This window comes from Bombina bombina, chromosome 3, assembly GCF_027579735.1.
Source record: "Bombina bombina isolate aBomBom1 chromosome 3, aBomBom1.pri, whole genome shotgun sequence".
Taxonomy (NCBI): domain Eukaryota; kingdom Metazoa; phylum Chordata; class Amphibia; order Anura; family Bombinatoridae; genus Bombina; species Bombina bombina.
Window position 1 is genome coordinate 642,565,727 of NC_069501.1, and position 14,360 is coordinate 642,580,086.

Below are 14,360 nucleotides of genomic sequence, written 5' to 3' on the forward strand. Positions count from 1 at the left end.
ATCTAGTCAAATATATGCTGTAAGATTATGCTTAATATCTTGGTTTAAGCAACTATTTATCAGCGGTGCAGTGTTACCTAAAAATAAACTTGTGAGCTTCCAAGTGTTATGTGAAACAGCTCTGATACAGTACCTAAAGTCTAAGAATTAACCCTAAAGGGGCAGTACCTTAGATAAAAGTAGGTATGAAGGGTGTCCAAAAATTAACAGCTAACCCATCTCTTGACACACATATGAAAAATGAATTATTAAATATATATGGGAACAGGGATTTAGGATTAATTATCCTCCATCTCCCCTGCCGGCACAGGGAGACAGAGAACCCCCATTGGCTTTGGGAATGAGGCTAAAGTTCTCCCCATGTAGGCGCAATGTACTTATGGCTCAGTCCTGTTGAACATGTAAATATTCGGCTCAAGCGTAGGGAACTAGTTACTGAAATATATAGCCTACTGTTTTATGGGGGTTTGAGAGAAAACTATATAGCAATTCCTTTAACCAACACCTCTAGTAATAATGGACCCTCAAAGCTGGTGACCCCTTAGTATGATGAAGGTCCATTAGCCCACCCCTCTCTTATAAGCTGCTAGCAACCCACTATATCTTTGCCTTAGATTGGACTGGTTTGTGGGGGAGTACAGAGCTGTCAGGGACATTCTAAAAACTGTACATTTATATACGGTGCATATAAGTAATATTGCAGGCATATTTGTAGGCATATAAATTAACATTTAAATACAGCTTAAACATATAGACCATTCTCTCTGGATACCACGTAATGGAGTGAGGTACAGTGCATTAGCATATGTCTACAGATCCACCAAAAAACAAAATTTATGCTTACCTGATAAATCTTTTTCTCTTGTGGTGTATCCAGTCCACGGGTTCATCCATTACTTGTGGGATATTCTCCTTCCCAACAGGAAGTTGCAAGAGGACACCCACAGCAGAGCTGTCTATATAGCTCCTCCCCTAACTGCCACCCCCAGTCATTTGACCGAAGACAAGCAAGAAAAAGGAGAAACTATAGGGTGCAGTGGTGACTGTAGTTTAAAAATAAAAAACACCTGCCTTAAAATGACAGGGCGGGCCGTGGACTGGATACACCACAAGAGAAAGAAATTTATCAGGTAAGCATAAATTTTGTTTTCTCTTGTAAGGTGTATCCAGCCCACGGGTTCATCCATTACTTGTGGGATACCAATACCAAAGCTTTAGGACACGGATGAAGGGAGGGACAAGGCAGGAACTTAAATGGAATGCACCACTGCCTGCAAGACCTTTCTCCCAAAAATAGCCTCTGAGGAAGCAAAAGTATCAAATTTGTAGAATTTAGAAAAAGTATGAAGCGAAAACCAAGTCGCCGCTTTACAAATCTGTTCAACAGAGGCCTCATTTTTAAAAGCCCATGTGGAAGCTACCGCTCTAGTGGAATGAGCTGTAACTCTTTCAGGAGGCTGCTGGCCAGCAGTCTCATAAGCTAAACGGATTATGCTTCTCAGCCAAAAAGAAAGAGAAGATGCCGAAGCCTTTTGGCCTCTCCTCTGTCCAGAGTAGACAACAAACAATGCAGATGTTTGACGAAAATCCTTAGTAGCTTGTACATAAAACTTTAAAGCACGAACCACGTCAAGATTGTGTAATAGACGTTCCTCCTTTGAAGAAGGATTAGGACACAGTGACGGAACAATCTCTTGATTGATATTCTTATTAGATACCACCTTAGGAAGAAACCCAGGTTTGGTACGCAAAACTACCTTGTCTGTATGGAAAATCAGCTAAGAGGAATCACACTGTAAGGCAGATAACTCTGAAACTCTTCGAGCCGAAGAGATAGCTACCAAAAACAGAACTTTCCAAGATAGAAGTTTGATATCTATGGAATGCAGAGGTTCAAACAGAACCCCTTGAAGAACTTTAAGAACTAAATTTAAACTCCATGGCGGAGCAACAGGTTTAAACACAGGCTTGATTCTAACTAAAGCCTGACAAAACGTCTGAACGTCTGGAACATCTGCCAGACGCTTGTGCAGAAGAATAGACAGAGCAGAAATCTGTCCCTTTAAGGGACTAGCTGACAATCCCTTCTCCAATCCTTCTTGGAGAAAGGATAATATCCTAGGAATCCTGACTTTACTCCATGAGTAACCCTTGGATTCACACCAATGAAGATATTTACACCATATCTTATGATAGATTTTCCTGGTGACAGGCTTTCGAGCCTGAATTAAGGTATCAATGACCGATTCGGAGAAACCACGTTTTGATAAAATCAAGCGTTCAATCTCCAAGCAGTCAGCCGCAGTGAAATTAGATTTGGATGTTTGAATGGACCTTGGGAGTAGAAGGTCCTGCCTCAGAGGCAGAGTCCATGGTGGAAGGGATGACATGTCCACCAGATTTGCATACCAAGTCCTGCGTGGCCACGCAGGTGCTATCAAAATCACTGAAGCTCTCTCCTGCTTGATCTTGGCAATCAGACGAGGGAGGAGAGGAAATGGTGGGAACACATAAGCCAGGCTGAAGGACCAGGGCACTGCTAGAGCATCTATCAGTGCTGCCTGGGGATCCCTTGACCTGGACCCGTAACAGGGAAGCTTGGCGTTCTGACGAGACGCCATCAGATCCACTTCTGGTTTGCCCCATAGTTGAATCAGCTGGGCAAATACCTCTGGCTGGAGCTCCCACTCCCCCAGATGAAAAGTCTGCCGACTTAGAAAATCCGCCTCCCAGTTCTCTACTCCTGGGATATGGATAGCTGAGAGATGGCAAGAGTGAACCTCTGCCCATAGAATTATCTTTGAAACCTCCAACTTTGCCAGGGGGCTTCTTGTCCCCCCCTGATGGTTGATATAGGCTACAGTCGTAATATTGTCCGACTGAAATCTGATGAATTTGACCGCAGCTAGTTGAGGCCAAGCCTGAAGAGCATTGAATATCGCTCTTAGTTCCAGAATGTTTATCGGAAGGAGGGCTTCCTCCTGAGTCCACGAACCCTGAGCCTTCAGGGAGTTCCAGACTGCGCCCCAGCCCAGAAGGCTGGCATCTGTCGTGACTATAGTCCACTCTGGCCTGCGGAAACTCATTCCCCTGGACAGATGGACCCGAGAAAACCAGAGAAGAGAATCCCTGGTCTCTCCGCTAAGATCATCAAATCTCCAGGCAGAATTCTTCTTCTAATTTCTGCCTGAGAGAAAAACAGTACAACGCCGGTACTGTTTAAAAATAACAAACTCTTGATTGAAGGTAAAACTACACTAAGTCACCACATATCTCTTGATACTTCCTTTCTTGTCGAGAGTTGCAAGAGAATGACTGGGGGTGGCAGTTAGGGGAGGAGCTATATAGACAGCTCTGCTGTGGGTGTCCTCTTGCAACTTCCTCTTGGGAAGGAGAATATCCCACAAGTAATGGATGAACCCGTGGACTGGATACACCTTACAAGAGAAAGTAAAATTATCTAAATTAGTGCATCTCTGACAAATGCATCAGCACTTTCAATTGGAGCAGGCTTCTCAAATATAAATTGTTAATTACTGATACTATATGCGCATAAGAGTGCTAGATCTGACGGTATATTAAGGAATCCCCCCTAGTACTACAAAAATCACACTTATCAAGAAGCAAACATAAAATGTAAAAAAACAACACAGTTGTGCCAGAAGCGGAGTTGTGCAGATAAAGTAGAAATAAAAAAAGAACAAGACTGAATGATATCTTAGTTTGCATATCATATTGAAAGCTAGATTTCTCCCAGTCTCTTCGGTCTGCAGCTAGGACAGGAGAGGTCCCAAGAAAACTAGAGCGACTATACCTTGATGTCCTCCGGTATAATCTGGGTGTTTTCACTGATACATAGATCCCTGCAGGTTTCTGCAATTTCTCTGGCTTTGAATAATAATATTATCTCCTTGCCATTTCCTCCGCTCTGGGACTTTGTTTAGCCCAACATATCTCCGCAAAATTTTCTTGACCCGCTGAGTGCTTGAAAGTGCTGAGGGGTGACATTGGGGCCCTACAACATCCCCCCGGGTGCATAGCGTGTTATTGCTGATAGCGGCTAAGGTTTCAAGAAGTGGAACACCAGATGGTGGGCTAACAGCAGACCGCAATGCATTTATACAGAGCTCTTGATGATGGTCCAGGCGAGTACACAAAGCTTCAGAAGAAAGGTGATGGACTCCATAATAAACGTTGTGCAAGATCCAGGGTTGTTGTAAATCTACACAAGTTAGGTCTCTAAGCTCTCAGTGGTCAGGAGCACATCATACAAAAAACACGTGCGATAGATATCAGCTTATGTAGCTCTCCGAGACTCTCTGAATCCTATTCTGCAGGTGGCACATACAATATGGTCTGTTCATATATTTAGTACTAATTCTTCATGTGTGAGGAACACAATACAAGTAGGGGGATAATAGCTGTCATGTATTTAATGTCCAGGCCTAACAATTGCTGAACCTTTTGCTCAAGTAGAGATGTGCAGGTGTCAGAGTGCTGCCTAGGGCTTCTAGCGATTGTAGTGATTTGGAGTGGCAGAACAGTAGAATCTGCGCAAAACGCTACACAGGTTCAGCGTAATTATAATGCAGTCTCTGTTTCTGAACTCTTCCCTATGTTGGCAAGATGGCGACTGTTTGCGCCAAAACTTAACGCAAAAGGAAAGTCAGGGTCTCTGCGTCCTGGATACCTTTAGCCGCTTCAATACCTCTCCACACCACTAACCTGTATGCCACTCTCTGATCTGTGACTTGAGTCCGAGACGCTCGCCCGAACACCGTCTCCTTTGAATCGGGCTCCGGTGCTTGTCAGCTGTGAGAATAGTCGGTGCCAGATGAGTAGGAGCTTCCTAGGGCCTGGGTAACGTATCCCAACAGCGGCTAAATGACTATGAACGGGCAGTGTCTCTGCTAATGACTTAGCTCTCTGTGTCTCAGCTTCTACGGCGGTGTATTACCTCTTCCAGCACGGGTCGCTTCACTTCTCGGATCAAAATTTTATTAATCCTGGAGTCTCTGGATACCAATAGGGACCGTAAAAATTTAGTAAGCACCTAATATGCCCACTCAAAACACTTTGGCTCACTAACAGCTAAGTTTTTATGACCAAATTTTGCTTTTATGGTTCTTAGGCTCTGGAGCTCTCGAAATGTGCGTCTATCTGCTCCCCCAGTTGGCTCCGCCCCCAAAAGGGGGTACATTTTAAAATCAACCATTATATGAAATGTCAGCAAAAAGATAGGTAAACCTGGGTGTTCTAAGTTGCATTCCCTTTACCCCTCTCCCAACTTATAAACTTGAACATATGAAACAGAAGCATACTGGGCGCAACTGAACTTGAGCGCTAGATGCAAGCAGATAATCTGCCATATACACTTATAAATAATGCTGCCGCTATATAAAGTGATGGTAAATCTAACGCTAGGATTTACCATCATTAAAAATCAAGTGGAGTATAAGTTATTATAAATGTAAAAAAGGGTGCTAAACACATCATTTTTCTCTGCCGTTGGACAGCGCTAAACTCAGCGGCTCTGGCCATCCACGGCACATTGGTTTGGAGGTCCAACAAGTGGCACCTCATTGGTAAAAGATCGATGTGCTGTGGGAGGCCAGAGCCACTGAGTTTAGTGATGTGCAATGACAGAGAAAGGGTGTGTTTAGCACCCTTTTTTAAATATATGATAACTTAACCTCCACTTGATTTTTAGTGATGGTAAATCCTAGTGTTTGTTTAACCAAGCCATGAGAACACCACAAATTAAATAATAGAAGAAAATTTTTACATTTGTAAACGGTTACTTTCTATTTTAGATAATTCAATACCTCCTGGCCACGTCTCCATGAAAGTTTTCATTTTAAAAGACACTTCACAAAGAACCACCTGTACTATGTCTTCCTATAGCAGAATTCACAAACATTGATACTCTCCCTGCAGTACTTTACTCCATACAGTGACACTGAAACAGTTTTAACTGCATGTACAAAGTGGAAGTGATATCTCACACTACAGGGAGAGCAGCAGCACAAGAGTGTACTTTGCTGAACCAGATAAAGGGCCCAATTATCTAAAGCTAGTTTAGTCTAGCAAATCTAAGAAGTCTTACCACAAGGTCCCTTAAAGAATTTTAGAAAGGCAATTTTTAGTTGAGAGCTGTTTATATCAGCATGAAGGGTTGTGTGTGTGAATGAGCAACACCTATATTGCAATGTGATGCTAAAAAACCTCCAATGTTTTTGTGTGATTTCTCCCCATCCCAGCAAGTGATCATCAGACCCATAGTGAGGGCTTACCACTGGCCTGTCACTCTGTAAAAGTAAAACAAAAATCCTTGCAATCCTTGAATTGTCTGAAATTAAAGGGACATAAAAACAAGTTGGGATAGAGACAAAATATAATATGTAGTTTAATTACTTTACCTGCAAATTTATATACTGCAGTGCCTCGCCATTAAGCCTTTCTTTTTTTTTTTTTTTTTTTTTTTTTGAAGCTCTAACATCAGCTATATATAATACATATGCTTCTTAATCTAGTGTCATAATAATATTGTTATGTCTTTATAAGTTAATATGTGAATTTATAAGTGTCTTGTGTGTATATTTGTAGCATGCTTGTTTGTTTGTGTAGGGGGTATTCTGTGTGTGTAGTGTATTTTTTTTTGTGTGTGGGGTGGACTTGTTTTTTTTTTTTTTTGTTTTTTTTAATAATTTTTTTATTGAGGTTAAAATAGCAAATATACAACAGTCTCATCAACAGGTTACATTTCACAATACGCATAGAACTGACATGACGTGACAATTTAGGCACCTCAGTTTTAAAATCTTGTAGGTTCGCAGTGTCCTCAGACAAACAGGTCCAATCAAGGGACCAAAAAGTTAACAAAGCAATTGAGGGCATGTTAATGGAGATAATAGTAGACATTTGCAGTTTCAGCAGTCACAGAGTTAATACAAATTCTGGAGTGAACACACAATATCAAAATAGAGAAATATAAACCTAGTTTCCTATCAACACTGAACAGTTATATAAGTATAGACATAAATGAGACTATTATCATGGATACATTACAGGGGAGCAGGAAAACATAGACAAGCTTAGATTTCCTGTATTGAAACCCTGAGAGCCATTTTACATAAATGCATGGGAAAGACTGGGTCATGGCTCTGCGGGTGGGACAGAGACTACTACACTCTGTCAAAAAAGTATGCGGAGGAGAGAGGACTCAACCCTGACCGCACAAGAATGGTGGGGGGGGGGGGGGCCAGAGGGCAGTCCAGCAATGTCATATTTTTCTGTTGCTAGTTAGCATATCTAACACGTTAAACAGCCCTAGATTCACCCAAGAGAAAAATAGAGTATTATCATGGAGATTTAACATCAATTCACACAGAAGAATTAACTAGTTTAACACACTTCAAGTAATAGTTACTTAGACTGATTTTGAGATGCATAGGCAATACAGTATGTCCGCAAGCAACTCGCACTGCAAACTGAACATAGTAAAACTCTTGCGTTTGCAATACAATTAAGTAGCTATGAAGTCACATGAGTCAGCAAAACAACTGTAAGAGAGATACCCTACACATGCAAAAATAGGTGGTTACCTAAAACAATCTATCCAACACTAGTTAGGATCTACAGTACAGGATATAGTGCTTTAGTGGTTTAGTGAAACTGAGATTAGTAAGCACAGCCCATGCACAAGTCTATCTTGGGCAATTAACTATGCTGGGAAAAGTATTCCTCACATTTTCAGCTATTGAGGCTCTAAATTACAGAACTAGTAGTGTTAAAATATATAGGCAATCATATTGCCCATCAATAAGACATTGTTACTCAAGATTTATGCTTGTATGGGCTCCAATCAAAAAACTAAGCTCTAATAGTACTATCCTGTCAGAACATGTGGTTTCATAAATGTAGACTGCCCACCTATAGTTAGCACCTAGAACATTACTAGCCATAAGTCTCTTATAGGACCACCAAGTAATGAAAACATAGACTGTAGGAAGAAAATCACACATTTTCAGGTATTGCTAAGACATAAGATTACAAAAGGATCATGAGAAAACAGGTCCAAATCTACACATTATCAGATATACAGCTTCCTCTATAATATAATCAGTCATTGTGCCTAAGAGCAAGGGTCAATGGGAGGCGCATTTGTTAAATAAAATACTTGAGTCTGTACAATTGGTATCCGCTGCTATAGTAAAGATCTTAGAGCACCAGTTCTTGTAATACATCAGTCACAAATAGCAATGACCTTACTCACAGTTCTTAACCCACACCAGATCTACGGGCGCTTAGGCAGTGAGAGAAATATAACAGCCTCCAATCCATACCCAATGTGAGGAAGCAAGCATGGAGTAGGGCCATGGGGACACCAGTAAAATCTAGGGTGCCTTGAATATGTATGAAAGTGACCTCTACTTGCGGGGAGTCAGGAATCAAAAAAGAGTACCGTAAGTCTCTTGCGGCCTTCATAGGCGCTCTTGGTAGGTCTGGGTAGCATTCCGGGGTGCCTACCTCTCTAGTCCAGACATTCATCCATATCCCGTTATGGGGGTCTTCCTTTTCTGAGCGAGTCTGCATGTCCCCCAAAGTTACACCGCCTCCCGCAGTGTCACTTCGTGATCCATCGGCGATTGCTACTGCGGCCGGGTTGTCACTCCGAGGTGCTAAGTCATCAGGGGTTTGTGACTCACACGTCTGCTCCCAGGGACTCCCAACACTCTGTCGCATTTCAGCATCGGACGTCTGAACCCCTGTGAATGCGTGAGCAGGACTATCAGGGATCATCTTCAGAGGCAATGCTGCGTCCCTTGCCAACTTTCTATTTTTCAGGTCATTGCTCACTGTGTTGATAGACAGTATAATACTGTCTATTCTTTCATAGAATATTTTCTCCACTTCCTCCATGTAGGTCCGCAGTGCAATGTGCAGCTCCTCCATGACAGAGGATCTAGTGGGCTGTGTAGCTCAATATCCACTTCGTTAGGGTTCTCAGGCTTCGAGGGGCCCCGACATCCGCTAGGCCTAGTTCGTGTTAGGCTTCATTACTCTCCTTTGCCCCCAAGAAAGCCCTTCTAAGTCACTGGATATCTTCCCCAACAGTTGCAGGGCACATCTATCACGAATAAGCTATATTTAGATAGGGTACAGACTCAGCAATTTTAGTAAAATAGGTGCCGTTTTCCAGAGCTACTGTACCATGCGTCTGCTCTATTTGGGCGCCAGCTCCGCCCCCCATTAAGCCTTTCTTTTAAATTTCCGAATTGTACAGCTCTAACTCCCCCCACACAATTCCTTCTATGTGAAAGCTAAACCTAGGAGGCTCATATGATAATTTCTTAGACTTTGATTTTTTCACCACTAGAGGGCGTTCGTTCATGTGTGTCAGATAACATTGAGCTCACGCATGTGAAGTTACCTAGGAGTCAGCACTGATTGGCTAAAATGCAAGTCTGTCAAAAGAAATGAAATAAGGGGGCAGTTTGCTGAGGCATATATACACAAGGTAATTAGAGGTAAAACGTGTATTATTATATACATGTGTGTAAAAAAGGGTTATGCAAAACTGGGGAATGGGCAATAAAAGGATTATCTATCTTTTTAAACAACAAAACTTCTGGGCCTCGATCAGATATAAATCGTCGCCCGCAAAAGCCAGCAACGCCAAATTTTGCGTTGGTTTGGTATCACATATAAAGAGTAACATAGAAGTTACGCTTGTATATTTCTGCCTTCGGCCGTAGTTTTTTAGCCCATAGACAGGTATACCAAACCAGCGCAGTTTGGTATCCAATATACAGCATAAGGACTTACGTGGCGAAAATAGAGAAATCTTACTCCATTTTCACCTCGCCACAAATTGCAGGCGTAGTAAGCCTTACGCTGTGTATTGGAGCCCCGTAACTCCCTAAACTGCCTGAAAAATAAAACCTAACACCTAACGCATGCGCAATGTCTATCTACCTGTCAACCGCGATCCCCCGCCGCAATCCCTAATAAAGTGTTTAACCCCTAAACCGCCGCTCCTGGACCCCGCCGCCACCTACATTAAATGTCTAACCCCCTAATGTGATCCCCCTACACCACCGCCACCTACATTAAAATTATTAACCCCTAATGTAATCCCCCTACACCGCTGCCATATATATTAAAATTATTACCCCCTAATGTGAGCCCCCTACCCCGCCGCCACCTATTTTAACTATATTACCCCCTAATCTAATCCCCCTACACCGCCGCCACCTATATTAAATGTATTAACCCCTAATCTAATCCCCCTACACCGCCGCCACCTATAATAAATGTATTACCCCCTAAAATATTAAAATGTCCCTACCCTAAACTAAATTAAAAATAGCCCTGAAAAGGGCTTCTTGCTTGACATTGCCCCAAAGTAACCAGCTCTATTACCAGCCCTTAAAAGGGACTTTTGTGGGGCATTGCCCCAAAGTAACCAGCTCTTTTACCAGCCCTTAAAAGGGCTTTTTGCGGGGCATTGTCACAAAGTAATCAGCTCTTTTGCCTGTAATCTAATCCCCCTACACCGCCGCCACCTATAATAAATGTATTAACCCCTAATCTAATCCCCCTATACCGCCGCCACCTATATTAAATTTATCAACCCCTAATCTAATCCCTATACCGCCGCCACCTATATTAAATTTATTAACCCCTAAAATACTAAAATTTCCCTACCACTAAACCTAAGACTAACCCTACAAATAGCCCTGAAAAGGGCCTTTTGCGTGACATTGCCCCAAATTAACCAGCTCTATTACCAGCCCTTAAAAGGGCCTTTTGCAGGGCATTGCCCCAAAGTAACCAGCCCTTAAAAGGGCTTTTCGCGGGGCATTGTCACAAAGTAATCAGCTCTTTTGCCTGTAATCTGACCCCCCTACACCGCCGCCACCTATATTAACCCTAATTATATTAGGGATAATATAGTTAATATAGTTATTATATATATTAACTATATTACTAACACCCCTAACTTATTATTAAAATAAATCTAAATAATATTAATAATATTAACTAAATTATTCCTATTTAAAACTAAATACTTGCCTATAAAATAAACCCTAAGATAGCTACAATATAATTAATAATTACATTGTAGATTTTTTAGCGTTTATATTTATTTTACAGGTAACTTGGTATTTATTTTAACTAGGTACAATAGCTATTAAATAGTTATTTACTATTTAATAGCTACCTAGTTAAAATAATTACCAATTTACCTGTAAAATAAATCCTAACCTAAGTTACAAATACACCTACACTATCAATAAATTAATTAAACTACAAATATCTAAACTAAAATACAATTAAATACACTAAATTAAATTACAAAAACAAACACTAAATTACAAAAAAATGATTGGCTGATTAGAATAGCCAATAGAATTACAGTAGCTCTTATTCTATTGGAATTCAAGGGACGCCATTTTTAATCGCGTACCTTGAATTCCTATTCAGTGTACGGCAGAGATCGTATGAAGAGGATCCACCACGCTCCGGTCTTCAGATCCAGCGTCGCCGATCTTCAGTTCCAGATGGACGGTCTTCAGCTCCGCGGTCATCGGTCTTCAACTCCTCCGCTTCGGCTGGATCCTGGAAGAAGAAGAGGTCGCCGCCTGGAAGAAGACTTCTCCGCCTGGAACAGGACCTTCTCCGCTGGTCTTCAGGACAGGTAAGGAGCACTTGGGGGTTAGACTTGGGTTTTTTAAGGGGGGATTGGGTGGGTTAGAGTAGGGGTATGTGGGTTGTAATGGGGGGGGGGTTGTTCTTTTTTTACAGGTAAAAGAGCTGATTACCCACAAAAGGCACTTTTAAGGGCTGGTAATAGAGCTGATTACTTTTGTAATTTAGATTAGGGTAGGGAAATTGTTTTATTTTGGTGGGCTTTGTTATTTTATTAGGGGGCTTAGAATAGGTGTAATTAGCTTAAAAATCTTGTAATCTTTTTTTATTTTTTGTAATTTAGTGTTTGTTTTTGTAATTTAGTTTAGTGTATTTAATTGTATTTTAGTTTAGATATTTGTAGTTTATTTAATTAATTTATTGATAGTGTAGGTGTATTTGTAACTTAGGTTAGGGTTTATTTTATAGGTAAATTGGTAATTATTTTAACTAGGTAGCTATTAAATAGTTATTAACTATTTAGTAGCTATTGTACCTAGTTAAAATAAATACCAAGTTACCTGTAAAATAAATATAAACCCTAAAATAGCTACAATGTAATTATTAATTATATAGTAGCTATTTTAGGGTTTATTTTATAGGTAAGTATTTAGTTTTAAATAGGAATAATTTAGTTAATATTATTTAGATTTATTTTAATAATAATTAAGTTAGGGGTGTTAGAGTTAGATAGGGTTAATATAGTTAATATATATAATATAATAACTATATTAACAATATTAACCCTAATATAATTAGGGTTAATATATTTAATATAGGTGGCGGCGGTGTAGGGGGATTAGATTACAGGCAAAAGAGCTGATTACTTTGTGACAATGCCCCGCAAAAAGCCCTATTAAGGGCTGGTAATAGAGCTGGTTACTTTGGGGCAATGCCACGCAAAAGGCCCTTTTCAGGGCTATTTGTAGGGTTAGACTTAGATTTAGTGGTAGGGAAATTTTAGTATTTTAGGGGTTAATAAATTTAATATAGGTGGCGGCAGTGTAGGGGGATCACATTAGGGGTTAATAATTTTAATATAGGTGGCAGCGGTGTAGGGGGATCACATTAGGGGTTAATATAGTTTAAATAGGTGGCGGCGGTGTAGGGGGATCATATTAGGGGGTAATATAGTTTAAATAGGTGGCGGCAGTGTAGGGGGATCACATTAGGGGTTAATATAGTTTAAATAGGTGGCGGCGGTGTAGGGGGATCATATTAGGGGGTAATATAGTTAATGTAGGTGGCGGCGGGGTCCAGGAGCGGCGGTTTAGGGGTTAATATATTTGTTATTAAGAGTGAGAGGGGGGGATTGCGGATAGAGGGGTATACGTGTCGGGCTATGTTTGGGAGGCGTGTTAGACAGTACGGGTGATTTTATAACTTAGTCAGTTTTTTTATGCGGTGGCAGTTTCTAAAGTGCCGTAAGTCACTGGCGACTCCACAAATTTGTACTTACGCAGATTTCTAGACATCGCTAGTTTGTCAGACTTAAGGCACTTTTGCATCTGACGGCGCCGTATATGTGATAGCTCGAGTTGCGAGCTGAAACTACGGGCGGCGCAGGTTTCCACGCCGTATATCGGATCGCGCCCCTGGTGTTGACTGTCCCTTTAAACAATGTTTCGTATAAATGTAAGTTTATAGTTTCTTTAAAACCCCATACAAATAAACCTTTTTGGCTACAGCTGTGAGCATTCATTCAATTAAAACAAGTCAGCATTTTAAACAGGAAAACCAAATCCTAAAAAGCTATGATTTAAAGGGACATTATACACTTGATTTTTATTTGTATACATGTTTTGTAGATGATCCATTTAAAAAAGCCCATACAGTTTTGTTTTGTTTTTTAAAAAAAATAGATAGTTTTGCTTATTTTTAAACAACATTGCTCTGATTTTCAGACTCCTAACCAAGCACCAAAGTTTTAGGAGAATACAAACGTATACCTACTACAGCTTGCTTCTGTTTGTGTAAAGGGTCGAGTGTCTGCTATTTCCCACTTGCAGTGGGTGTTCCAGTAACCTTTTAAACAGAGCTAAACTGGAAGCTTCTAAGTAAGTTTTTAAAAAGTTTTATACTGGATTTTAATATCAGTATCTGTGCATATATTATTCTTTATAGTAGTGTATATTACATGCAGTTAAATGAAAATTGGTGTATACTGTCCCTTTAACTTTGGAAAGATTAAAAAACATAATTTATGCTTACCTGATAAATTTATTTCTCTTGTAGTGTGTTCAGTCCACGGGTCATCCATTACTTATGGGATATATTCTCCTTCCCAACAGGAAGTTGCAAGAGGATCACCCAAGCAGAGCTGCTATATAGCTCCTCCCCTCACATGTCATATCCAGTCATTCGACCGAAACAAGACGAGAAAGGAGAAACTATAAGGTGCAGTGGTGACTGGAGTTATAATTTTAAAATTTAGAACCTGCCTCAAAAAAAGACAGGGCGGGCCGTGGACTGAACACACTACAAGAGAAATAAATTTATCAGGTAAGCATAAATTATGTTTTCTCTTGTTAAGTGTGTTCAGTCCACGGGTCATCCATTACTTATGGGATACCAATACCAAAGCTAAGTACACGGATGATGGGAGGGACAAGGCAGGAACATTAAACAGAAGGAACCACTACCTGTAGAACCTTTCTCCCAAAACC

The 14,360-nt window shown here is 40.7% G+C and overlaps 1 protein-coding gene across 1 annotated transcript in view; it reads right to left on the reverse strand.

The window, feature by feature from the left end:
- The window catches only part of PPM1D (protein phosphatase, Mg2+/Mn2+ dependent 1D), a 90,750-nt gene that overhangs the window by 53,238 nt on the left and 23,152 nt on the right, over positions 1-14,360 (reverse strand). The gene's annotated exons all lie outside the window — the stretch shown is intronic.